Consider the following 27,900-nt stretch of genomic DNA (forward strand, 5'->3'; position numbering starts at 1 on the left):
AGGGAATATTAAAATGAGGATGATAGAATAAGGGTTCTGAACAAGTGAGTAAGGGTTAGGAGTTAAAAGCTGCATCAAAAAGGTGGGCTTTTAGCTTAGATTTGAAGACAGCCAGAGAAGGAGCTTGACGTACCGGCTCAGGAAGTCTATTCCAGGCATATGGTGCAGTAAGATAAAAGGAATGGAGTCTGGAGTTAGCAGTGGAGGAGAAGGGTGCAGATAAGAGAGATTTACCCAGTGAACGGAGTTCCCGGGGAGGAGTGTAGGGAGAGATGAGAGCGGAGAAGTACTGAGGAGCTGCAGAGTGAATGCACAAATAAGTACCTAAGCCGCATTGAGCCTGCCATGAGTGGGAAAGCGCGGGGTACAAATAAAAATAAATAAATAAATATAAGTCAATAAGAGGAGTTTGAACTGTATGCGGAAACGGATAGGAAGCCAGTGAAGTGACTTGAGGAGAGGGCTAATATGAGCATAATTACTTGATAATCTGTATGGTTTATTGAATTGATTATATACATTATGTTACACTTGTTCTTTCTGTAAACAATTGTTTAACTACTCTTGATTGGCGCTTGTCATGATGTATTATTGTAAGCCACATTAAGCCTGCAAATAGGTGGAAAAATGTGGGATACAAATGCAACAAATAAATAAATAAATAAATAAAACTGCCACATTTGGTCATGGTCATTTACACCAGCCATTGGTATGGTCTAAGCAGCTATGCCTAAATGTTAGCACATAAATGCTAACTTCTATAATGGCAGTTATGCACATAATTGCTGATTTGGTGCACAGTGTCCCAGCGCCTACATTTCTGTGACCTTTTTGTGATTGTCACTGAAAATGTCTCATCTGGGTTCCACCACCCAGTCTGTGAAAGGGAAGGTGCAGACCATCATGCTTAAGTAGACATCGTGTAGACACCATGCTCATGTAGACAAGAGTAGCCCTATCCCAGCTGTAAAAGTCGACATTAGACCATACATAGAAACAGCACATATGATTTCCCTAAAACACAGGGACTCAAAACATTACTTGCTGTGTGTTCCAGATATGATCACTCCTTCTACTTCTACTATTTTCCTCATTACATTGCATTAAAATTTCTAGACCGCCTAACCCATTAGTTCTATGCGGTTTACAATAGATTACAGGTTATATACCGAGACAAACTTCGGAATTGCAATTGTACCATCTAATTAAGTAAAACAAAGTTAGCTAACAAATCTGTTAAAGAGAGCAGTCTTCAAATATTTCCGAAAATTATCATAATTATTCAAGTCTCCTAATTTTAAAGCAAGGGAATTCCAAATGCTTGAAGCCTGATCATCAGTTGCTTATATTAATCAAATCTTTTTATTCCCTTAGGGGAAGGAATTGCAAAATGTGAAAAATAATGTGATCTATTTCTCCTAAAATCTTTAAACTCCACATGTGCCACTCCTTCTACTTCTGTGACTATAGCCATTTCTTTCTCTGCCCTCTTGACGTCATGTGGCCATTTTTCCTTTCACTTGCCTGGGTGTAGGTAGGGGGAAAAGCAGAAGGAATAAACTTGGAGAGGGCCTAATTGTAACTTAAAAGTAGTTACAAAGGCTGGTCCCTCTCCAATTCTTCTCCACCGCACTGGAAACCATATTGGGCTCCCACCGAGCCATAGCTGTTGCCTATCCTCTCCTCATTCCTTCTGCAGCATTGGGCTTGAAGACAGATGGGTTGAATGCTCTTGAGGTTCTCAGTGAAGCCTGCTTCTCTTTTCTGGGGATACCAGTGTGATACTCAAGCAACGACCGGGTTTTGGTCCTCCCTTTCCCTATGAGAAATAGCTTTTTTATGTGCAAACTTTCATCATAGCACTCAATGCTAAATTTTTCATGAGCAATCAATGCCAATGTTATGGCAAATCCTTGGGAAAAGTTTTAAAAAACTGTGGAAAATAAATGGGTCAGTATCAATATGATTCTATGATCTTCTGTCAAAAACTCTTCAGACTAACAATGGTATTTTCTATAACTAATTCTTAAGGGCAAATGTTTTACTTTTCATGCTTTAGATAGATAGATAGATAGATAGATAGATAGATAGATAGATAGATAGATAGATAGATAGATAGATAGACAGCAGCATCTGTGGTCCTCACCACCATGTCCAAAATATTCTTGCCTGTAACAAGAAACCCTTGGACTAACAGGATGTCTAGTATTGGATGAAAGGATGGTCCCTGCAAAGATTCATTGCATTCGCTTCTGCCATGCCCAAATGCATGAAGGACAAACAAACACATATACAGAAAAATGAACTTTCTTCATATATATACCTAGATGAGGTCCTGGTTAAGGAAATGATTGGCAATCCTCAAGACCAGTATTTTCAGCTTGCTTCAGCAAGACATCAGGGAAAATTTCAGTAAGACGTGTTTTTGGATCTTTTGGGCTCAAAACTTTTTTTGGATGATGAGACAGGAATGATCTACTGAAAAAGAAGAATTTTCAGAAAATGAATTAGCAGACATATAAGGTTTTTTTTCATTTTTTATTCTACCATCTACAGAAAGTAAAGTTCATCAAAAATGTTGGATTGTAACAAAAAGCCAAAGTGCCGTCTTAAGAAACACTCTGAACTTCCCTCAACCCACTTTATTCAGAACCCTACACCTCACAAGGCTGATGTTCTGGTGTGGCCTTAGGTCCAGCTTTCAAATTGCACCCACATGCGGCTATTTGATCACACACATGCCATGTCAATCATCTGCCCTAAAACAATCTTGGATTTCTGTGCAGGAGAATGAGGGAAATTCAGAATGGCAGAGAGTGAAGAGTTGAACTTGTGAGAGTTTAGAAAAGTGGTCTGCAAGGGAAACAACTATCAGGCTTCTTCCACTAATAAGATGGTATCCAAATAACCAGGACTATAGAGGACCAATAGTTTCTTTTATTCTTTAATAGATATACATTTTTGTAGCTTTCTCCAAGTCTCTAAGTAGAATTTGAAGGGGAGTGAGATGCTTGGAGCGGTCTCTGTAAGCATAAAAATTGAGAATAAGGCAGATTATATTTTGAAATTAAAGAAATCTTTATTAAATAATGAGAGGTAATACAAAGAGGGAATCACAACAGCATACGCAAACAATAGTAAACAGCAGTAAAGTATCATATACCCCCATATAATATTAAATAAAACACAATATAACAACTTTTATGAAATAAAACCCCCAAATGCAATTACAGTGAAAAGGAAGGTGTAAAAGAAGAAGGGGGGAGGTGAAAGGAAACAAACAAAAAAAGCAAGTTATATTTTAACGCTTTTGTGTGAAAATTATTTTACTACTACTACAACTTATCATTTCTATAGCACTACTAGACGTACGCAGCTCTGTACACTTGAACATGAAGAGACAGTCCCTGCTTGACAGAGCTTACAATCTAATTAGGACAGACAAACAGGACAAATAAGGGATAAGGGAATTACTAAGGTGGGAATGATTAAACATACATGGGTACTGTACAAATTAATAGGGGGTTAGGAGTTAAAAGCAGCATCAAAAAGGTGGGCACTTAGCCTAGATTTGAAGACGGCCAGAGATGGAACTTGACACACTGGCTCAGGAAGTCTATTCCAAGCATATGGTGCAGCAAGATAAAAGGAATGGAGTCAGTGGAAGAGAAGGGTACAGATAAGAGAAGATTTACCCAGTGAATGGAGTTCCATGTTTTTTATAACGAAAATAATTGTATTTATTACTATCTTTAGATTTTTAGCATAATGTATGGTTGTTACAATCCCATATGTGGTTTTCCAGATAAGGATATCCAAATGTGGGATTTCATGGTGATCATATTGCATTTTGAATTTAAGGTTACTATCCCTTATGTTTAACCAAAGGTGGAACTCTTGAACTCTATGTAGACCCCTTCCCCCTTCCCCCTTCCCCCATCCCCCACCCCCACCCACAAAACATGAAACAAAACATGTTGTCTATATATCGTTTCCAGAATCATATTTCATTAGGATTTTCCTTAAGCAAGGTATTATCAAAGCATGCAGAATACAAACTGGAGATATCAGGAGCCAGAGAGGTTCCCATTGCTGTGCCTTTAATCCTTTGAAAAAACTGATTTTGAAAAACAAAAGTAGTTCTTAGAGCTGCTGATGCCCAACCAGTGACGTAGCTACGTGGGGCCACGGGGGCCTAGGCCCCTGTAGATTTGGCCCTTGACCCCCCTGCCGATGACCCTCTCGACCCCCCTCCCGCCGCCAACCCTCCCCCACCGCTGCCGTCACCATGGGCTACCTTTGCTGGCGGGGGACCCCAATCCCCACCATCCACGAGGTCTTCTTCTTCCCGCGAAGACTTCGTTCTGTTTCTGACGTCCTGCAGAAACAGAATGAAGCCTTGCGCGGGAAGAACAGGACCTTGGCTGGCGGGGATTGGGGTCCCCCGCCAGCAAAGGTAGGTGACGGCGGCAGTGGGGGAGGGTTGGAGGCAGGAGGGGGGTCGAGAGGGTCAGCGGCGGGAGGGGGGTTGAGAGGGTCGGCAGCAGGGGTCGTCAAAGTTGGTGGTGGTGGTTGCGGCGGCAGCGGCGGCGGGTGGGGTCGGTAATGGCGGGGGGGTCGGCGGCGCTGGGAGGGCTAAAATGTGCCCCCTCACCTCGGGCTCTGGACCCCCCTCCCACCGAAGTCTGGCTACGCCCCTGTGCCTAACTGAGAATAAAGGGCCCTGTTTACAAAGGTATGCTAGCATTTATAGCATGCGCTAAAAATTAGCACGCACTAACAGTAGAGATTGCCCATAATAGTGTGCCTTTGCAAACAGGGCCTATCTTTTGTTTGCATTCTATGGTGGGAAGATCTTTGGCTCAGCATATTCCTCAGGATTGTCATTGCCTCCTTTTGTGGTATGTTTGTGTATAAGGAGTCTATGCCGAGGGTTCACCAAAATCAAGTCTGAAACATCCCCATCATAATCATTTAACAAGTTGATATTGTGGGTAGAATCCCATATGTAAGACTCTATTTGTGGAATGAACACTCTTAAAAATATGTCCACAAAGATTGAGAAAGGTTCCAAAACAGAGACATTGCCCAAAATAATAGGTCTGTCAAGGGAATTAGTGAGGGATCTAGGTATTTTTGATAGGATATATATGGTTGGAATGACTGGAGACAATGATAAGGAAAACTTTTTCTCTTTCAGTAATATATCTGACCTGAAAACCTGATTCTATGATTGCACGAATCTCTTCTACTACATCTTTTTGTCCCTTTTTGATCAGTATATTACTGTTTTGCAGATGTTGTGGTCTGCTGACCTCTCATACTCTCTTTCTGAGCAACAATGGACTATTTTATTTTTTAAAAGTCAATAGACCATTGGTTTCTGCACCTATGCATCGATCTTTGTATTTCTTTATGCATAAAACTACCTGGACTACAGCGACATTGACTAGATTGAAAAATACCTCATCTAATCTACGCTGGTCATGTAAATCCAGGCTTGGTATGATTGACCACATATTATTCAGTTGTTCTAACTTACAATTATTCTGGCATCAGGTTTGGGATAGAGTTTCTTCATTATTGAATATCATTTGTTCTTTCAGCCTTCCCATTATTATTTTTAGATCTCTTGGTTGTCCAATACATCTTTCTATGGCACAGAGTAATTTACTGGGGGGTACTTTTACTAAGCTTAGCAGCAGGGGCCGTTTTTCCCGTGCACCAGAGCCCTTTTTTCCACAGCCAGGAAAAAGCCCCCCCAAAATGTCCACGTGGTGAGCTAACTCTTACCACGTGGCCATGCAATGGGGAGCCCTTACCTCCACCCATTGAGATGGTGGTAAGGGCTCCTATGGTAACCTGGTGATAACTGGCCAGAGAGCAGCGATGCCTGATTGCTGCCAGGTTACTTCCACGCTAACCATTTCCAGGGTTTTCCCACGAGAAATGGCATGCACTAGACTCGGAGCTACCACTTTAAACTATTATGTCTGAGTGGAACAGCAATACGAAGGTGTCGTTTTCTTTTTGGTGGAACTGTGTATCTTACATAGAAATACAAAGCAAAAAATTGCTGGAAAAAGGAATTGCATTTTGGGAACCAGTTGATCATTTTCACTCACTTGATACTACTGCGAGGGGACCTTTTCTGTGCTGTTATAATATGCTACTTCTCTTCTTGCAATGTCTGATTATTCAATTTAATTCAATTCTTGTATATAGCTAATATCCCCTTTCCAGGGTTCAGTGAGACAAAAGCAGATAGTGTTAGTGTGAAGTATGAGAAACATTAGAGATCATTGATGTAATGCATGAGACTAACAACATTAAAGGAAAGGATACTCCACTGTTACTGTTATTATGCTAGATACACTGTCTGCTGTTTTGACAAAAAGCTCTGCTGTTGTACACTGCTATGTATTTGTTGTTGTGCTGTTTATTTGTTTTTGATCTTTAAAAAAAATTCTAATAAGCATGATTTGATCTTAAAACCCAAACAGCACTTCTAAAATAAGCTCCTAATTCTTAAGGATTGGAGCTATTTAACATTGTTCCATTGTATTGGACATAAATTTATATTGTGACTGCATCCTTGTATGTCTTTCTACATGGTCCACAGTCAGAAAACAATGGCACTCACTTCTTAACTAATGCGAAATTAACATTATACAGGAAATGCCATAGGAAATACAATGACATCTTATCTCTCTGTTTAGCACTGTTGTGTCTGTTTCATAGCAACCGGTTACTTCTTTATGTACAGGGCATCTAAAGTCAGATGTTATTGTAACCCCTGCAAAACTGGTTTATCTTGCCTTCCAACTGTTATTGTAGCATAACATATATAGGATATAGGATCCAACTGCTATAACACGTGACATGTAGACATAGCAAAAGACAAAAGGAGAGACGGGCTCTGCAAAAATGCAATGTACAAGCAAGGAATGGAGATGGCAAGGGGGAAAACTGAAATCAAGAGTCCATCAATGAATTAAACCAGAACCTTTACTGAACAGAGTCACTCAGATATCTGTGTCTACTGACCCAACATGGCTGTGTTTCAGCGACTGTGCCTACATCACAGGTCCAAGGAACCTATCAAAATGTAAAATAAATAATGACAGAAATATACCTAAATATATTTAAAATCGATCTACGAAAGAATGAACTTCCACATATCACTGAAGACCCATCTCTTTCATAAAGCATACTACAAAGATCAACCAATGTGAATATGCACAACTCGCCTATCTATGTTTAGAACTGTTTCTCAAATATCTGCTTGTATACTATAACTTTGTTTACTTATCATCATGCTGACCAATACTCTGTAATACTAAATGTTTATTTACTAACATTCCTCCACTACTCATGATGTATTGTAAGCCACTTTGAGCCTGCAAAGAGGTGGGATAAGGTGGGATACAAATGCAATAAATAAATAAATATTTATATAAATAAAAAATAAATGAAACATAATCTTAAACCAAATTTTAAAATATATTTATGTCTTTAGAACAACATAGGGCATTAGAAAATGATGGCAAATCAAGAGCATATGACCTATCCAGTCTGCCGACACCATCTACTATCACCTTTTCCTTTAGAGATCCTATGTCCTTATCCCATGATTTCTTGAATTCAGATACAAACTTTGTATCCAACCACCTCCAAGAGGAAGCTGTTCCACAAATTCACCACCCTTTTCTGTGAAGAAGTATTTCCTTAGGTTACTCCTGAGCCTGTTCCCTTTCACCTTCATCCTATGCCCCCTCAGTCCAGAGCTTCCTTGCAATTAAAAGAGAGTCACCTCATGTACATTTATGCTACAGAGGCATTTAAATGTCTCTATCATATTTACCCTTTCTCACTTTTTTCCAGAGTATTTATATTGAGATCTTTGAGTCTGTCCCCATATACTTTATGACTAAAACCATCGACCATTTTAGCAGCTGCCCTATGAGCTAACTCCATACTATGTATATCTTTTTGAAGGTGCAGTCTAAAGAATTGTACACAGCACTCTAATTGAGGTCTCACCAGAGACTTATCCAGAGACACTATCTCTTCTAGTTTCCTGTTGGTCTTTCCTTTTTCTATGCACACAAGCATCCTTCTGGCTTTTGCTGTCACTTTTTCTGTTTGGCCACCTTAAGATCATCACATATAATCACCCCCAAATCCAGCTCAACTTTAATCTACAGCAGTACTTTGCCCTTTATACTGTACCACTCCCTCAGGTTTTGTAGCCCAAACAAATGACCCTGCATTTTTTTTTTACCATGAAACCTTAGCTGCCAAAATCTGGACCATTCTTCGAGTATTGCTAGGTCCCTCCTCATGTTATCCACACCGTCACCTATGGCTGCTGAATATCAGCTCTGACCAGCTCCAGAAAATGTAGGCAGGTCAGGGGTGGTACAGGGAGCAGCTTTGGGGAGGTTGTATAGGTGCCGGCAATATTCAGATTTTGGAATAATCTAAAACCGCCTAGACCTGTCTGTCAGAAAAGGCAGTATAGAAAATTTTAATTAAACATAAACCTTAGCAGACAGCCCTTCTGCAATATCACCTTCAAACATGGTAAAAGGAACCAGATCAAGAACTGATCCTTGTGGCACATCACTGGTAAAGTCCCTTTCCTCAGACTGAGCTCCATTTACTACTACCCTTTGTTGGCTTCCACTCAATCAGTTTCCAACCTAGTCAGTCGCTTTAGGGCTGTGTTGGCATTGCCGCTTGGCAGCTGCTAGCGTGGCTTAGTAAATAGGGAGGGGGGGGGAATAAAATAAAATAAACAAAAAATATTGGGTCTCTGCTACTGCCACAACCTCTACCTCTATCCCCCCCCCCCCCAAATTACCCCCAGCCAGAATAATTGTATATGGCAGAAAGTAACAATGGCACCAGCTTCAGTCTTCCAGTAGCATTTACTATTACTATACCTGTGGGGTAGGAGGATAGTACCAACATAGATGGCTTAAGAGGATCTGGGAGAGGGTTGTTTAAAAAAAAAAAATTTTTTTTTGCACTGGAGTCAGCCCAAATTTAAAGGGAAACAAATGAAAGTGAACAATTTCCTTTATTATGCTCTTATTTCCCCATGATCATGTCAACTGCTTTTCTGTCAACTGAATGTGATTTCTGGGAACTGTCTTTGTAGGTGTCATCAAATTATAAACATTGTAAATATTAGTAATTTGGTTGGTTGCACTCAAACATTCTAATTTATGCATCATTGAAAGATGAATGATAACAAGACTTCCAAACATGGACATTGCTTGGGGCAAAGGAGGCTGGGGTTAGAAAAACAAGCTTGTATTTACCTTCATGAGTTAAAAGTATCAGCACTACCATACCTTAGGCAAACTATGGGCCCTGTCAACTAAGCCACGCTGTAGGCATGCTGTTTTTAGCACACGCTAACACTAGAGACATCCATAGGAATACACGAACAAGGCGACCCTTTTACTAAGCGGCAGCATTCTGCGGTAGTTCTGGGATCGGCGCATACCAATCCCATCTTAAAAAATCTAAAATATTTTTTAGCACAGGGGTTGTGTTTGGCGGTGGAGAGTAGGCATGCCCTGCATTAATCGGTTAGCACAGGCAAGTCGTTAGCATGGGGTTAGCACATGCACCCTTACCGCCTACAAAATAGGTGGTGGTAAGGGCTCACACGGTAATGGCCACACACGAATTGGGAAATTTGTATGTGGCCATTAATGGAGAAAAAATTGTGACCATTTTATAGCCATGTTAAAAGTGGCCTCAGTGCGTGGAAAACCCATACATAAAAAATAGCACAGACCACTTTTTAGCACACCTTTGAAAAAAGGGCTCCAAGATTTATTGTAACCTGCTGACGTACTATATTTAACATTTGGTTTGGTGGAGTAGCCTGAGATAAATGATTGCACACTTCTTTTGGCCTGGAATTAGATTACACTTTTCTAGAGAACATTTCTACTTGATCTTTGGAAGTCTTGAAGGATTGAAAGGTTTCCTAAAATTTTAGCGGCTGTAATTAGAAAATAGATAAATAAATTACTATGGCAATGATTTTCCTAACACTAATAATTAAAAGATTGTGGGGAAAAAAAAGACCTCAAAAAAGATTTAAATTCAAGTCTCAAACACCATCAGATATAGAGATTGCAATGTTCAATCATCAATCAAAAAACTCCATTCAACCATTTTAATCATGCCATCAAAAAAAGAACAAAAAAAAGGAACAAATCATCCACAGTAAATCTAGGGAGATAACGCAAGATCCCAAAGCAATGACAAAATATCTCACGTTAAGCTGATTTCATATAAAGTGCTCAAAAACTTATCAGAGATCAGTTTGCAATTCCTGATAGAGATCTTTGTTTCGTCATCACTGTATCAGGGGAGTAAAGCAGCCTCCTCTCAAACAATGATCCCAAAATGGCTGCAGGGTTCAACTAGATGTTGTCATTCAAACTGAACCAATCACAGAACTGGAAAGATAAAAACAAAACAGTTCAAATTACTGTGTGAAAAATATTTCAGATAAAATTAACAATGCAAAAACAAACAGACATGGCCCCCTAACCATAAAACACACAGTGTAAAATGTCTTTTTTTTAAACTGCTTGCTTTTAACGCTGATTGATGCATTTAACATTGAATGGTTTTATTCTTTTGATTATATAGAAAGACTCCCGAGGCAAGCCTTTGGCTGAAACACAATGCTGTGTTAAGTCTTCTATCAATACACTTTGTTGAACTGAGAACCTAAAGTGTCCTCATTTTGTCCCCAGAGTGCCTGGTCCACTTCTCATTGTTCCTGTTTCTGAGTGTCTTCTTGTGAGATTTCCGCATTCCTCCACTTCAGTGGTCCTTTTCTATTTTATAAATATAGGCATATTATCTTCCATAGTGTGTATTTGACAGATGTTCTTGGGGGGAAGGGACTATACTCATGTAACTTATAGAACGTTATACATTATGTGTATATCTCCAGCATTTAGGCAAAAGCACTTACACTGGCACTGTGGCAGCAATAAGTGTTCATGCCTAACTGTATACACATGTATACACCTTGTTACACTAGCATTTTATAAATATTAGTAGATGCCTACTTTTCTTCACAGAATGAGTGCCACATAGGCACCTTCTGGGTATGTAAATATAGGTGCACTGGTATAGAATTACCCTTGTGTCTCTTGTCAAAATGTAGTATAGATTGAGGGGCATTTTTGAAAGAAACATCCAAGTTGCAATTTGGACGTCTTTGCAAAACATCCAAATCCAGGGGCGGGGAAACCCGTATTTTCAAAAAAAGATGGACGCCCATCTTTCGTTTTGAAAATACCGTCAGAGATATCCAAATCCTTAAATTTGGACGTCCCCAGATTTGAAAGTCCTTGGATCTGGACATTTCTGACTTTCAGCGATTTTCAATCAAAACCAAAGACGTCCAAAAGCAATGTAATTTATAGGGCAACAATCTCCACTGACAGGCTTCAGCCCAGATAATGGGCCAAGCATGTTCCTGCCATCTCCTGTTCAAACCTCCTTGGGTGGACTAAAGGTAGGCACTAGTTATCCACTTAGCAGCAAAATTCAGTCCCTAACCAGATAACTAACCTGATAAAGTTAAGACAGTGATTGCTGCCAAACCTGGATATTCTGATAAATCACCTTGATGTGCACAATAATTAACGTGGTGCGGGGAGCGATATATATCCTATTTTTCAACTTGTTCACAAGCACATTTACAATTTATTAACCTGGAACAGTATATAACAGAAATATGTTGTAGAGGATTTTCAGACCTAATGCATCTCAGCTACTAGATCATGCGATTTTTATGTAGTTAGGTGCAAATCCTCATTAATCCTCTTGGTGTTCTTCTTATCTATTTTTCAATTTTTGCCAATTAATTTAATCTTCCAATTTTTTCAAATGTTTCAAATATTTTACGTTTCATTATATCTTCATATTCATTTTTTCACAACTTCCCACATGTCTCAGTTATTACTTAACTGGCAGCAGGTCACAGAACCAGGGGCGTAGCCAGACTTTGGCGGGAGGGGGGTCCAGAGCCCAAGGTGAGGGGCACATTTTAGCCCCCCAATGCGCTGCTGCCGCCACGGCCCCCCGCCATTACTGCCCCCCCACCAACCCCCCGCCATTGCCGACCCCCCCCCCCCTGCACCACCGCCAACTTTGACGACCCCTGCCGATGACCCTCTAGACCCCCCCTCCCACCACCAGCCCTCCCTCGCCGTCGCCGTGGGCTACCTTTGCTGGCAGGGGACCCCAATCCCCACCAGTCGAGGAGGTCCTCTTCTTCCTCTGAAGGCTTCGTTCTGTTTCTGACGTCCTGCACGGACGTCAGACTCACAGAAACAGAACGAAGCCTGGCTGATCTGCAAGGTTTCATTCTGTTTCTGTGAGTCTGACGTCCTGCACGTACAATGTGCAGGACGTCAGAAACAGAACGATGCCTTCAGAGGAAGAAGAGGACCTCCTCGACTGGTGGGGATTGGGGTCCCCCGCCAGCAAAGGTAGCCCATGGTGATGGTGGGGGAGGGTTGGCAGCGGGAGGGGGGGTCGTGAGGGTCATCGACAGGGGGGTCCAGGGCCAAATCTATGGGGGCCCAGGCCCCCCCAGGCCCCACGTAGCTACGCCACTGCACAGAACGCGACGTTCCCCCATTAGGAACCTCAGCTGCATTAGGAACATTGATCTGCATATGTCCAATCAGAAAGCTACAAGTCATACTCTAGCAGCATACTCTTGTGTTAGCATCATACTTGGGAAACTGGAGCATAAGAAATGTTTTCTTATACAGTAATTTTTAAATAAGAAAAATGTGCATCAAATGCCCCTCTGTACTATCCATTGGTCAGGTTTTTTTTCTTGACTTAATGTTTTTGCAAGTGAAAATTGGAACCACGATCTAAAAACAGCACTGAAGGTGTTTAAATAGAACAACATAAACAGTGAGAATATCTTGTAGCGTACTGCTTTGTGGGGAGACAGATGCTGTCATGGTTGTGGCTACCAACCAAAGCTTCTGCAAAAGGAGAGATGTTACTAGTTACAAATCTACCTGGGACAGTTAAAAATGAATAAGGTTCCAAATAATCTTTTAGCAACGATTCTCTCACTCATACTACAGAAACAAAGTGTCCTTTCAAAATGTCTGCTGTCCATCATCAAGCACAATAAATAAATCACTAGACCCTGAAAACCTGCAAAGTAAGTGCAATGTTAGGATGCAAGAAAGCGAAAGAAGATTGTTTTATCAAAAGCATTATAACTGAAGGTCCATAGGGCCCCTTTTACCAAGCTATGGGAAAAGGGGGCTGGCACTGGTGTCGGTACATGTTTTACACGCGCGCTGAGGCCCCCTTTTACAGCAGTGACCTCCAACATGAGACCCGTGGGCCGCAAGTGGCCCCAGCAGTCCATTTTTGTGGCCCCACAACCGAGAGAGAAAAATTTAATTGGCTCAGATGAAGAAAAGACCCCGCAAAGCTCCACTGGGTTGAATGTGTCAATATGAGACACTTTCCACGCAGTGTAGGGTTACCATACATCCGGATTTACCCGGACATGTCCTCTTTTTGAGGACATGTTCGGGTGTCCGGGCAGGTTTTGCCAGTCCGCCCGTTTGTCCGGATTTCTGGACAAGCGGGTGGGTGGGCGGTGGACCTATCCTAGCCTCCCCTCCCCTTCCCTTATTTACTATCTACTGCTCTGGTGGTCTAGTGACCTCTTCAGGGCAGGAAAGAGCCCCCTCTTTCCTGCCCGGAGTTCTGCCCTTGCCCTGCATCCTGTTGCTGTGTGACGGTTTTGGGATTCACAATGGCCGCCGATAGTTGAAGCGGCCTCGCGAGACTTCAACTCTCGGTGGCCACTTTGAATCCCGAGATCGTCACAGCAACAGGATGCAGGGCAAGGGCAGCGCTCCGGACAGGAAAGAGGGGGCTCTTTCCTGCCCCAAAGAGGTCACTAGACCACCAGGGCAGTAGATAGTAAGTAAGGGGAGGGGAGGTGACGGGGGGGGGGGGGGAATATGTGACCTGGGGGGAGGGGACTATATGACAGGGGGCGGGGTGAGGGCAGGGTGAGAGCGAGAAAGGGCGGGGTGAGAGTGAGAAAGGGCGGGGTGAGAATGCAAAAGGGGCATGGGGTGGGCGGGGCAGGGGTGGGCAGGGGTGCGACATGTGTCCTCTTTTTCCGAGGACAAAATATGGTAACCCTAACGCAGTGGAGCTTCACAGGGCTTTTTCTATACCCTGCCTCCCAACAACGTCTCATCCTTCAGGTGAGCCAATTCAATTTTTCTGCCATAGATAGTTATTAACCACTTATCAGAATTAGAAACAACTGGGCAGGAAAGGAAATATCTGTTTCCACCTCCAAACCAACTGTTCAACCCCTTCGTGTCCCTCGGAGATCCTCTGTGCATGTCCTCTGTTTTCCTGGGTTAAAATCCCGTCCTTGTCTCCACCAGCAGCAAAGAGAAGCCAATATTGTGTTTTTTGGAGTTGATAGTGAGATTCCACCTAAACTGCTGTGTTTAGCTTTAGGGGCTGCACCTTGGTAAGGACATGTAGATGAGGGATGTGGTTCGGAGAATGTGTCGCAGGCCTTGTATTCAGGAAAACGTGAAGAAATGAGAGGATGAAGATGCTTGAGAAACAGGTAAAAGCTGGATCCAGCGTATTCCACTTGAAAAGATCCAGAGGAACAATATACAGTCACAGGTAATTAATGATATCTCATAAGTGTATTACTCAGGAGTTTTATTTATGGGTTTTTGCAATTGTTACTAAGCCAAAATAAAGTGAGTTAAAAAAAATCCTTGCAGAATCAAAATTGGCATTTAAATTACATGTGTAAGCCTAAAAACGTTTGGTGGCCCCCAGAAATTTCTTGTGTCCACTCTGGCCCTTTACATGAAAATTGAAGACTCTTGAGGTAGAACACTGACATAACCATGTGCTAACTGATTAACATGGACTTAACTTGGGAGCCCTTAGTGACTCTAAATAGGAGGCTGTAAGGGGTCCCTTGTTAATTTTTTTCCACTGGCCGCTCACTAATGCTAAAATTAGTGCACGGCTAGAAAATAAAATAATAGAAGAAAGCTGAATTTACAGACGCAGTACAAATGGGCTTGATAAGCAGGAAAGTCCTGCATTAGGTAGCACTAATTCCATTTACTTCTAGGTTGAGAACTCTCGCTCTATTATAAGATAAGCAACCTGCATTTTATAAACATTCAGTGCTACGATCATGAGTAAACAAGTACGGATTTTCCATGCAAGGAACAGTATTGTCCAATCAGCTTACGATTCATTTCCAAGTACTACGACTACTGCTTATCATTTCTATAGTGCTACTAGATGTACGCAGCGCTGTACACTGGACATAAAGGGACAGCCCCTGCTCGACAGAGCTTACATTCAAATTAGGACAGAGAAACAGGACAAATAAGAGATAAGGGCATTACTAAGGTGGGAATGATAAAACATGGGTACTAAACAAGTGAGTAAGGGTTAGGAGTTAAAAGCAGCATCAAAAAGGTGGGCTTTTAGCTTAGATTTGAAGACGACCAGAGATGGAGCTTGACGTACTGGCTCAGGAAGTCTATTCCAGGCATATGGTGCAGCAAAATAAAAGGAACGGAGTCTAGAGTTAGCAGGGGAGGAGAAGGGTGCAGATAAGAGAGATTTTACCCAGTAAACGGAGTTCCCGGGGAGGAGTGTAGGGAGAGATAAGAGTGGAGAGGTACTGAGGAGCTGCAGAGTGAATGCACTTGTAAGTCAATAAGAAGAGTTTGAACTGTATGTGGAAACGGATAGGAAGCCAGAGAAAGTGACTTGAAGAGAGGGCTAATATGAGCAAAGCGACACTGGCGGAATATAAGTCGTAGCCTAGAACTGATCCTACAGTAGCACAGAGCATTCCAAGAGCCCCTAGTAGCCCTTATCATTTTCATAACATTTTAATGAACTGCACATTGATTTTTTTTTTATTAAATACCACATGTGTAGTGTGAAATTCATTTTCAGAGCACTTAACGGATTAAATTTAAATTCTGTCAGCCTACAGCAAAATAAAAGGCTGCATGATTGCTTAGGAAGTGTTTTTTTTCCTATTAAACGTTTACAGCAGGTTGACAGTGATGGTCTGTCACAACACAATGGGGCGTTCTGTCTCAGATGTTCATCTGAGTGGGAGTAATATGACAAGTTGTGATACGCCTCTATCCTTTAAAACCCGCAAGAGAGGAATGCAGAAAAGAAAGCCAAAAAGGAAGAGATAAAAGTTAAAGATAACAATACCGTCCTACAAACAGCACAGGGGTTTGATAGACGTAGCATGACTAAAGAGCAAAATATGAGGTTAATTAAAGATAAACAGTTCAATTCACAGAATGTTCTATTGACCAAAAATATTATTTTCTCAGGAGCTTATTACGTGAACATTATAGAAATGGTTTAGCATTATTAGCACATCAATCACTTGCTGGCTCTTTTCATAGCCTTTTGTACCACAACCCATAGGATACAGAAAGATAAATAGCGTACATACACATGTGATACTCATAATGTAACTGCAGCCTAAAGGTGCTTTTGTGAACTCTGACATAACTGATGAAAGAAAAGCCCTCTCTTCATTTGTTACTTTTTTTCCTTTTGCTTAATTTGAAATACTGTCAGCTTTATTTATGTCTGAAAACGTCAGTTTAACTTGATCTTGAATTTCTGACGCATCTTTGTTTGAAACAATGTGGCTTCCTCCAGGTGAACTGGTCAGCATAAATTGGTGCTTTCTGTGGAAGGATCTATATCAAAAACATACCACTGAGAGGGCAATTTCAAAACCAGGGCTAGATTTAAGGGCAAAGGGCCCCTTTTACTAAGCCGCGGTAGGCTCTACGTGTGCCCAACGTGCGCCAAAACAGACTTACTGCCCAACTACCACGTGTCTTTTGCGGTAATTTCATTTTTGGCACGTGTCCGCTATGCGTCTTTGAAAAATAATTTTTATTTTCGGACGCACGTAGCAGACACATGCTAAGTGGCATCCGACACACTTAGGTCATTACCGCCCAAATTTATTACCGCTAGGTCTATGGCTGGTGGTAAGGTCGCAGACCCAAAATTGATGTGCGGCAATTTTGATTTTGCCTCAAGCCCATTTTCAGCAAAATTTTTAAAAAGGCATTTTTGTACGTGCTGTAAAGGGGTCCACTTCCTTCACTCTGGGTTGGGGCCGGCAGCCCTGTTAGGCTCACAGGCTTCCAGCAAAGAACCTGACTGCCATATGGACTTAAGACCAAAGTGCTTTATTCTCAATTCAGTTCCACTCTCAAAATTGAAATGCAGTTCACAAACAGGGTTCAGGCCGGGTTCAAAACTCCAGCCAACATTCAGTTCCTTAACAGTTCAGGCCCACTTCCTTTGCACTACCTCCCCTCTTCCTCAGAAGGGCTCAGTCAAAGTTCAGCCTGCTGTTCTATGCATCCCAATAATTTAACCCTTTCACAAACAGACTCTTCAAAGGAAACCACTACTTAATGCCCCTGTCCTCTTCACAGCACCCAGGAGGACCCTATACCAAATAGGGCTGGCACCTTTCCTCCTACTTCGCAGCACCACACCCCTGTGGCCTCTCACACTGCCTTCATGTGCTGGACAGGGCTACATTTACATTCTCCCACTCCATGGCAGCTTACTCTTCCCCCCCCCCCAGGGGGTTAGTGACCACTGGGGGAGTAAGGGGAGGTGATCCCTGATTCCCTCCAGTGGTCATCTGGTCAGTTCAGGCACATTTTTGAGGCTTGGTTACAAGAATAAATGGGCCAAATAAAGTCGGCCAAGTGCTCGTCAGGGACGCCCTTCTTTTTTCCATTATCGGCCGAGGACACCCATGTGTTAAGCACGCCCCAGTCCCGCCTTTGCTATGCTTCCGACACACCCCCGGGAACTTTGGTCATCCCCGCGATGGAAAGCAGTTGGGGATGCCCAATATTGGCTTTCAATTATGCCAATTTGGGTGACCCTGGGAGAAGGATGCCCATCTCCCGATTTGTGTTGAAAGATGGGCGCCCTTCTCTTTCGAAAATAAGCCTGATTAGTAACATAGTAGATGATGGCAGATAAAGACCTGTACGGTCTATTCAGTCTGCCCAACAAGTTAACCGCATTACATAACGTATGATGTGATACTTCATATGTATTCCTGATCTTGGTTTGTCCTTGCCATTTTCAAGGCATAGACCGGCATGGTCCTTGTTCTAAAACTTCAGAAGTTGTCTTTGAAGCCCCTGAAAAGCTCCACTCCAACTCATCCAAATCTATTCAGCCACAAACAGGGTACAGACCATAGAAGTCTGTCCAGCACTGGCTTTGCTTCCCAATTACCGGTGTTGCTTCCTAATCTCTGCTAAGTTTCTTTGGATCCATTCCTTCTAAACAGGATTCCTTAGTGTTTATCCCATGCATTTTTGAATTCCATTACTGTTTTCATCTCCACCACCTTCCACGGGAGGGCATTCCAAGTATCTACCACCCTCTCAGTGGAAAAAATACTTCCTGACATTATTCCTGAGTTGGCCCCCTTTCAATCTCAATTCATGCCCTCTAGTTCTACTACCTTCCCATCTCTGGAAAAGGTTTGTTTGCAGATTAATACCTTTCAAATATTTGAATTTCTGTATCATATCACCCCTGTTTCTCCTTTCCTTCAGGGTATACATGTTCAGGTCAGCAAGTCATAAGTACATAAGTACATAAGTAGTGCCATACTGGGAAAGACCAAAGGTCCATCTAGCCCAGCATCCTGTCACCGACAGTGGCCAATCCAGGTCAAGGGCACCTGGCACGCTCCCCAAACGTAAAAACATTCCAGACAAGTTATACCTAAAAATGAGGAATTTTTCCAGTCCATTTAATAGCGGTCTATGGACTTGTCCTTTAGGAATCTATCTAACCCCTTTTTAAACTCCGTCAAGCTAACCGCCCGTACCACGTTCTCCGGCAATGAATTCCAGAGTCTAATTACACGTTGGGTGAAGAAAAATTTTCTCCGATTCGTTTTAAATTTACCACACTGTAGCTTCAACTCATGCCCTCTAGTCCTAGTATTTTTGGATAGCGTGAACAGTCGCTTCACATCCACCCGATCCATTCCACTCATTATTTTATACACTTCTATCATATCTCCCCTCAGCCGTCTCTTCTCCAAGCTGAAAAGCCCTAGCCTTCTCAGCCTCTCTTCATAGGAAAGTCGTCCCATCCCCACTATCATTTTCGTCGCCCTTCGCTGTACCTTTTCCAATTCTACTATATCTTTTTTGAGATACGGAGACCAGTACTGAACACAATACTCCAGCTGCGGTCGCACCATGGAGCGATACAACGGCATTATAACATCCGCACACCTGGACTCCATACCCTTCCTAATAACACCCAACATTCTATTCGCTTTCCTAGCCGCAGCAGCACACTGAGCAGAAGGTTTCAGCGTATCATCGACGACGACACCCAGATCCCTTTCTTGATCCGTAACTCCTAACGCGGAACCTTGCAAGACGTAGCTATAATTCGGGTTCCTCTTACCCACATGCATCACTTTGCACTTGTCAACATTGAACTTCATCTGCCACTTGCACGCCCATTCTCCCAGTCTCGCAAGGTCCTCCTGTAATCGTTCACATTCCTCCTGCGACTTGACGACCCTGAATAATTTTGTGTCATCGGCGAATTTAATTACCTCACTAGTTATTCCCATCTCTAGGTCATTTATAAATACATTAAAAAGCAACGGACCCAGCACAGACCCCTGCGGGACCCCACTAACTACCCTCCTCCACTGAGAATACTGGCCACGCAATCCTACTCTCTGCTTCCTATCTTTCAACCAGTTCTTAATCCATAATAATACCCTACCTCCGATTCCATGACTCTGCAATTTCTTCAGGAGTCTTTCGTGCGGCACTTTGTCAAACGCCTTCTGAAAATCCAGATATACAATATCAACCGGCTCCCCATTGTCCACATGTTTGCTTACCCCCTCAAAAAAATGCATTAGATTGGTGAGGCAAGACTTCCCTTCACTAAATCCGTGCTGACTTTGTCTCATCAGTCCATGTTTTTGTATATGCTCTGCAATTTTATTCTTAATAATAGCCTCCACCATCTTGCCCGGCACCGACGTCAGACTCACCGGTCTATAATTTCCCGGATCTCCTCTGGAACCTTTCTTAAAAATCGGAGTAACATTGGCTACCCTCCAGTCTTCCGGTATTACACTCGATTTTAGGGACAGATTGCATATTTCTAACAGTAGCTCCGCAAGTTCATTTTTTAGTTCTATTAATACTCTGGGATGAATACCATCAGGTCCCGGTGATTTACTACTCTTCAGCTTGCTGAACTGACCCATTACATCCTCCAAGGTTACAGAGAATTTGTTTAGTTTCTCTGACTCCCCCGCTTCAAATATTCTTTCCGGCACCGGTGTCCCCCCCAAATCCTCCTCGGTGAAGACCGAAGCAAAGAATTCATTTAATTTCTCCGCTACGGCTTTGTCCTCCTTGATCGCCCCTTTAACACCATTTTCGTCCAGCGGCCCAACCGACTCTTTGGCCGGTTTCCTGCTTTTAATGTATCTAAAAAAGTTTTTACTATGTATTTTTGCTTCCAACGCTAATTTCTTCTCAAAGTCCTTTTTTGCCCTCCTTATCTCCGCTTTGCATTTGGCTTGGCATTCCTTATGATCTATCCTGTTACTTTCAGTTGGTTCTCTTCTCCACTTTCTGAAGGATTGTTTTTTGGCTCTAATGATTTCCTTTATCTTACTGTTTAGCCAAGCTAAAAATGCTAGCACTGCTTTGTAAAAGACCCCCCTAAGTGCACAAACTTATGTCAGATCTATGGCTGGTGTAAACACTTGGACCTGAGCAGTTATGTATTCTTTAACAATAGGTTACCCTCTGGTTACCTACATTTAGGTTATAGAATTACCCCATATTGTGCAGCTTAAAGTCAAAGTTCTTGCTTTCCTGTTTTTTTATAATTTGCCTATGCATGGAGCCTAAACCATGGAGCCTTTGTCAGCTTGATGGTTCTGCTCCCAAAATCGTAGGTGGAGCACAGCAGAAGGTAACTAGTAGGGAGTACAAATAAATCCTTCTCAGGACTACTGGGACATCTTTCTTAAGAATACTATCAACAGCCAGGAAGCGCCATCTAGGAGTTTTGAAAAGTACTGCAGTTTCTGGCCACAATGTATACAGCAGTCAGTAGCAGTGGGTTGGGCTCTCACCACGTTTGCCAGGTTTGGAATGGCAAAGGAGCAGTAGCTGGTGTGGCCAGATTTGCAGCGTGGTCCTCAACCTGGTCCTCAGGTCATAGCCCACTAGTCTGATTTTCAGGATATCCACAATAGATATGTTTGAGGTAGATCTGCACACACCATCTCCATTGTGTGCAAAACTATTTTATTCATATTTGTTGTGGATATCCTGAAAACCAAAATGGATATATCCCAAAGACTGGAATGAAACCATTGCCTTGGAAGGATCCTTGGCCAGGATTCTAAGAAATTAAATGATTGAGTACAAAGGATTGGAGACCTACTAGAGCAATCCTGAAAAATTGTTTTTGATACAAATGATTTTGTGTGTCAGATTTCTTCATAGTTATTCAAGCAAAAATATGCAATAAATATATGTGTACTCCATGCACTGTAAGGACAATTCTAAAACCATGCACTCAGGGTTACATACTCTATTGCATGTGTAAATGTAGGGAAAATTAGTACTTACACGCAAACGCACCATAGGTGCTTTTCTATAAGGGTACACCCAAGTGCATGCAATTGCAAAGGGGGTATAAATATGGGTGGATCACTAGCTACCGTAGGTGGACCTCTCAATTATGTACATAACTTACAGAATACTATAAGAAGGATATGTACCCATAACATATTTAGGTGTTGGGGTAACTACAAGCACCTAAATATTAACTACGTTGATGTTGGGTTGTTCATCGATGCCTTTATATAGAAACATGATCCCTAGCAGTAATACTGAGATATTACTACCAGAGGTCACCAGTGCCATTTGGGATGACGGCACCAGCAAGAACAGGAGCACTAGGGATTGCTCTTGGCCTGACCACTAGGGATCAGGTAGGCATGGATGACGGAGGTCTTTGGGAATATGGAGGGGCTTATGGTTGGGTATAATGCCTTAGGAGGGTCTTAAAGTGGGTGCGGGAAACTTATGGATGGGGAGTTTACTGCTAGATGACTCCTTCAGGTTGAGGGGAACTATGGGGAGCACAAGAAGGAGTTTTGTTGCCAACCCCTTTAACATGCAGCCCCGGGCACCTCAGGCCACGGCTTGGTGGCCTGATGCTACTGGGCCCATAGAATAACTACTTGTGATGTGGCTCAAAAGCAACATTATTCATGTTCCAGGGGAGTCACAGCCTGCAGTACTGGGACAATGCAGGTTGTTAACTCCCATGGTAAATTAAAGTGCAGTAAAAGCCCACCTCTTACTGTACCTCGATAAATTCTCTTTTTAATGTTCTCTGAAGGAATATTTCTAATAGTGTCAATTTTATATATATATATATATATATATATATATATATATATTGTAAAGTGGATCCTTTTTTCTCAGCGGTTGCAGCTCTCCACAACCTGAAGAACACCTTGCAGTACTGCTCCCTTCTTTCTTCAGAACAATGAAGCTTTTTATTGCCTAGAAGGGGTTTCCCTCCTTCCCTCAGTTGTGGCACCAAAACACAAAACAAAGCACGGTTATCATTCACCTTTCTCAAGCCGGTTAGTTTCCCAGTCCCGGCTTCCACAGCTGCTGCCTCTCCCTCCCTCCTGGGGGAGAGTAGCAGCACATAATAAAAAAAAGAAAGAAAACAAATACCCTGTTCAGTGTAGCGGGTTTTTCCAAAACCCAGTTCACTTTTAGTCAAGCTTTACAAAACACAGCTCAGTCCAGCTAGGCTTTCAAAACACAGTTCAGTTCTAGCCAAGCTTAAAAACATAGCTCAGTCCAGCTAGGCTTTCAAAAAAAACACAGTTCAATTTTAGGCCCAAGCTTTCAAAACACAGCTCAGTTTAGCCAGGCTTTCAAAAACACAGTTCAGTTCTAGCCAAGCTTCAAAATACAGTTCAGTTCTAGCCAAGCTTTCCAAAACACAGCTCAATTTAGCCAGGCTTTCAAAACACAGTTCAGTTCTAGCCAATCTTGCAAAACACAGCTCAGTTTAGCCAGGCTTTCAAAACACAGTTCAGGTCTAGCCAAGCTTTCAAAAACACAGCTCAGTTTAGCCAGGCTTTCAAAACACAGTGGCTCTGCGCGGGCTCAAAGCCTAGGGTCCCACCCTCTTGGTCAGTCATACTCCTACCTGACCTCCTCCCGCTTGACCCGGCTTGGCTCCGCTACTTCCTTGGCTTTCGCTGAGCCAGAGCTGAAAAGTCCATCGGCTCTTCCAGGGTGTTCTCCGGTTCAGTCAACTCCATAGGGCAAGGCTCACTCTCTGCCTCTCTTTCCTCAGGAGCCCACTCCATATTCTCCTCACCCCGCCCTTCTCCCAGCTGCTCACCCTTTCTTTCATTAAAGCTCTTTGGTGGCTCTTCTTTCTCCACCCACCTATTCCACCACCTCTTCCACCAGGTTGGAGAATCAGCCTTATTCCTTCCCCTGCGGCCCTCCTCTGGAGACTCCTGGGAATGCAGATAGTTACTCTTATCCCCGATCTCCCTTGGGGCATGCTGGGAGTTGTAGTTCTTTATTTCTAGTTTTTTCCTGGGGAATGCCTGCCTATAACGGGGGTATTCTGGCCTATCCCAGGGTTCCTTTGGGGCCTGTCCTACATACTCTTTACATACCCCCCCCCCCTTAAATTTCCACACCCGCATTCTTTTTCCTCCTCCTCCTCCACCCGGGACAGAGCATCAACATTTCCTAAACATCGCCCGGGACGATGCTCCACAGCATATTGGAAAGGCTGCAATGCTAAGTACCATCGCATTAGTCTCCCATTATTATTCTTCATTACATTCAACCATTTCAGGGGAGCATGGTCCGTTACCAACTTAAATTTTCTCCCTTCTAAATAAACACTACACTCCTGCACTGCCCATCGTATGGCTAAACACTCCTTTTCTATGGTGGAGTAATGTTCCTCATGAGGCAGGAGCTTCCGGCTTAAATAAAGCACCGGGTGTTCCTCCCTTTCATGCTCTTGGGACAGCACTGCGCCTAACCCCCTCCCTGAAGCATCTGTTTGGAGGATAAAGGGCTTTTCAAAATCAACTGCCTTCAGCACAGGTTCCTGGCACAGGGCCCTCTGCATCTGTTCAAATGCCCTCAACTCCTTCCCTCCCCACCTCAAGTGGTCCGGATTCTTCCCTCTCAGCATGTCAGTTAAGGGAGTGGCCATTGCGGAAAAATGAGGGATGAACCTGCGGTAATACCCTACCATCCCCAGGAATCTACGCAATTGTTTCTTGGTGTTTGGTCTGGGAAACTCTTGGATGCTTTTAACCTTATTCAATAAGGGCCGTACCTCTCCCCTTCCCACATTATACCCTAAATACTTCACCCTGTACTGCGCAAAATAACATTTTTTTGGGTTCAGGGTGAGACCTGCGTCCCTAAAAGCCTGCAGCACTGCCTCTACCTGGTTTAAATGGGTGTTCCAGTCTCCACTATGTATTACCACATCATCCATATATGCGGCGGCATATGCCTGATGTGGTCGGAGAACCCTGTCCAGCAACCTCTGGCAACTTGCAGCTGCTGAATTAAGGCCAAAGGGCAATCTTTTGAACTGATACAGGCCTATCGGCGTACTAAAGGCGGTCTTAGCTTGTGCCCCTGACGTAAGGGGGATCTGCCAGTACCCTTTTGTCAAGTCCAGGGTGGTGAGATATTGTGCAGATCCTAGCCTGTCCACCAGCTCCTCAATATAGGGCATAGGATATGCATCTGCTTGCGAGATATTATTAAGCTGGCGGAAATCTATGCAGAATCTCCACTCCCCTTCGGGTTTTGGTACTAACACCACTGGCTCGACCAGGGGCTATTTGACTCTTCGATCACCCCGAAGTCTAACATTTCCTGGACCTGTTTTATCACCTCCCTCCTTTTCATGGGGGACAGCCTATATGGCTTTTGCCGAACTACTTTACCCCTTTCCGTTATGATGTCATGCTCCACTAGGTGAGTATTTCCCGGGCAGGCCGTCAACACATCATCAAACCCTTTCAGGAGCCTTCCTATCTCTTTCTTTTGTACTTGTGTCAACCGGGGATTAACCCCTGGTTCACCGGGCTTGAAAATATCTCTTATTTGCGGTCCCAACTCTTCTCCCTCCTTTTCCTCTCCCCGGGTCTGAAAGCCTACCCTTGCTACCCAGGGTTTCATCAGGTTAACATGGAAGGTTTGGACCCGCCCCTTTTCATTCGCCACCTCATATGTAAGAGGCCCAAGTCTCCTCCTCACCACCCAGGGACCCTTCCACCTAGAGGCAAACTTATGAGGATCCTCCGAGATTAGGATAAGGACCCTATCTCCTATTACAAACCCTCTCACGAGTACCCTTATCATAATATTCCTTTTGACGATTTTGGCTCTGTTCAAGCATATCCTGGGAATATTCCTGTAACTTATCTAATCTGATCCTCAGATCCTGTAGGTATTCGACCACTGACTGATCGGAGGTGTCCGGGGGTACCCAGTGTTCCTGTAAAATATCTAAAATGCCCCTGGGCCTCCGTCCAAACATCAATTCATAAGGCGCAACTCCTAATGAGTCTTGCACCTTCTCCCTGTAGGCATATAGCACGAAGGGTAACAGTTGGTCCCAACCCGTCCTATCCTCGCCTAACGCTTTTTTTAACATACCTTTTAAAGTTCTATTAAAACGTTCCACCATCCCATTAGTTTGAGGATGGTAGGCCGCTGTACGGATATGTTGTATCCCAAAAGCCTCCCACACTTGCCTTAAGGTACTTGACATAAAGTTGGACCCCCTGTCGGTCAAAACTTCTTGGGGGAATCCCACCTCACAAAAGATTTTTATCAGTTCCCTGGCAATGACCTTCGCTGATATGCTTCTCAAAGGAATGGCCCAGGGGTACCTAGTGGCCATATCCATAACCACTAAAACGTAGAGGAAGCCTCTCTGAGATTTTGTTACTGGGCCAATAATATCCATGGCTACTCTCCTCCCCGGTTGTTCCACTCTAGCAAGGGGTTTTAACGGTGCCTTAGGCGGTAGCCGGTCTGTCACCTTCTGACAGTTGGGGCAGGACTTGCAATACCTCTCCACCTCCCCATAAACTCCTGGCCAATAAAACCGGCCCAATATCTGAGTCAGGGTAGCTTGGGAGCCCTTATGCCCCCCCAAAGGGTGATCATGCGCAAGCCTTACTACTAGGGGACGGAAAGCTTGGGGGACTACTAGCTGTCTCCCCGCTTCAGAGTTCTCCCAATTGGGTACCCTGCGATATAGAATATCCCCCTCTATCATGAACCCCGGGGCTTCCTGGCCCTCCCCCTGTCGGGCCTGTTCCCAGGCATATTCTAAAGTAGGGTCCGTGGCTTGCTCCCTATGAAACTGGGGAAACTGCTCGCTCAATTCTTTCGGGGCCACTGGCAGATAACTTTCTTTTCTTGCCTGCTCCAAGGCCTCCCGTCTGCCCCTCTGCTCCTTTTTTTTCAAAGCTTTCCCCTTTCTCTCTTTTCCCGGCTCCCCTAAAACCTCCCCTTGAAAAGGAAAAATACCTCCTATTCCCTCTTCCTCAGTCTCAGGGTCTCGCCGAGCCTGATAGCGGGTAGTGACCAACACTCTTTTTTCACTAATACACTCGGTAAAGGGGGGCCAGTCCCTTCCCAAAATCATCTCCTGTGGCAGTCTGGGCAGAACGGCAATGGCTATCTCTATCTCCCCTGTAGGCCCCTTCACGTGAACCCTATGGAGGGTATAACGAGTACTGGCCCCATGTATACATTGAATAGCCACTGCTCCCTCATAGGTATCCTTACCTCCTGTCCTCCTCTTTCTTATTTGTTCCCATAACCTCCTGGAGATCATGGACTGGTCTGCCCCGGAGTCTAACATGGCTACAATCGGTAAACCCTCAACCTCCACCTTAGCAGTATACTGAGGTCTAAACCCTTGGGCAACCTGCGAGGTCCATCCCTCTCGACCTGGGCAATCCCTCCGGAAGTGCCCAGTCTTCCCACACTTATAACAGAGTTTTCCTTCATACGAGGGGGCCTTTTTTCCAGGGCCTGAGGGCACTACGGGCTTTTTACCTCCCCAGCCGTAATCGGGTTTCCCCGCCTGGGGATCTGTCTTAAAGAAGGAACTTTTGGAACCCCAGCCTCCCACAGGTCGGGGCTTACCCCCCTCCAGGTCGGGTTCTCCCCAATGTTGGGCTTCCAAATAACACTCCAACCCGACTGTCACGGCCTCCACCGTCTTACAGCCCCTTTGGACCAATCCTGCCCTAATCTCCCTGGGAAGGCCCTGCAGGAACTGCTCCACTACTAATTCTTGAAGAATCTCTCCCGTGGTGTGGCGATCAGGTTCCAACCATTTTTTTACCAAGTCCATCAGTCTAGTGGCCAGCGCTTTAGGGGTTTCCCCCTTTTCCCATTTAGTGGACCGAAACTTACGCCTATAAGCCTGGGTACTCAGTCCATACCGGTCTTTAATGGCCTCTCTCAACCTCCCATAGTTGGCAGCGTCCCCAGGAGCCAAGTCTCTAAAGGCTCCTAGAGCCTCCCCAGATAATGAAGGCACTAACCGCATGGCCCACTGCTCTTGTGGCCACCCTGCGGCCACTGCCACCCT

Source organism: Microcaecilia unicolor, chromosome 6 (genome assembly GCF_901765095.1).
Source record: "Microcaecilia unicolor chromosome 6, aMicUni1.1, whole genome shotgun sequence".
Classification (NCBI taxonomy): domain Eukaryota; kingdom Metazoa; phylum Chordata; class Amphibia; order Gymnophiona; family Siphonopidae; genus Microcaecilia; species Microcaecilia unicolor.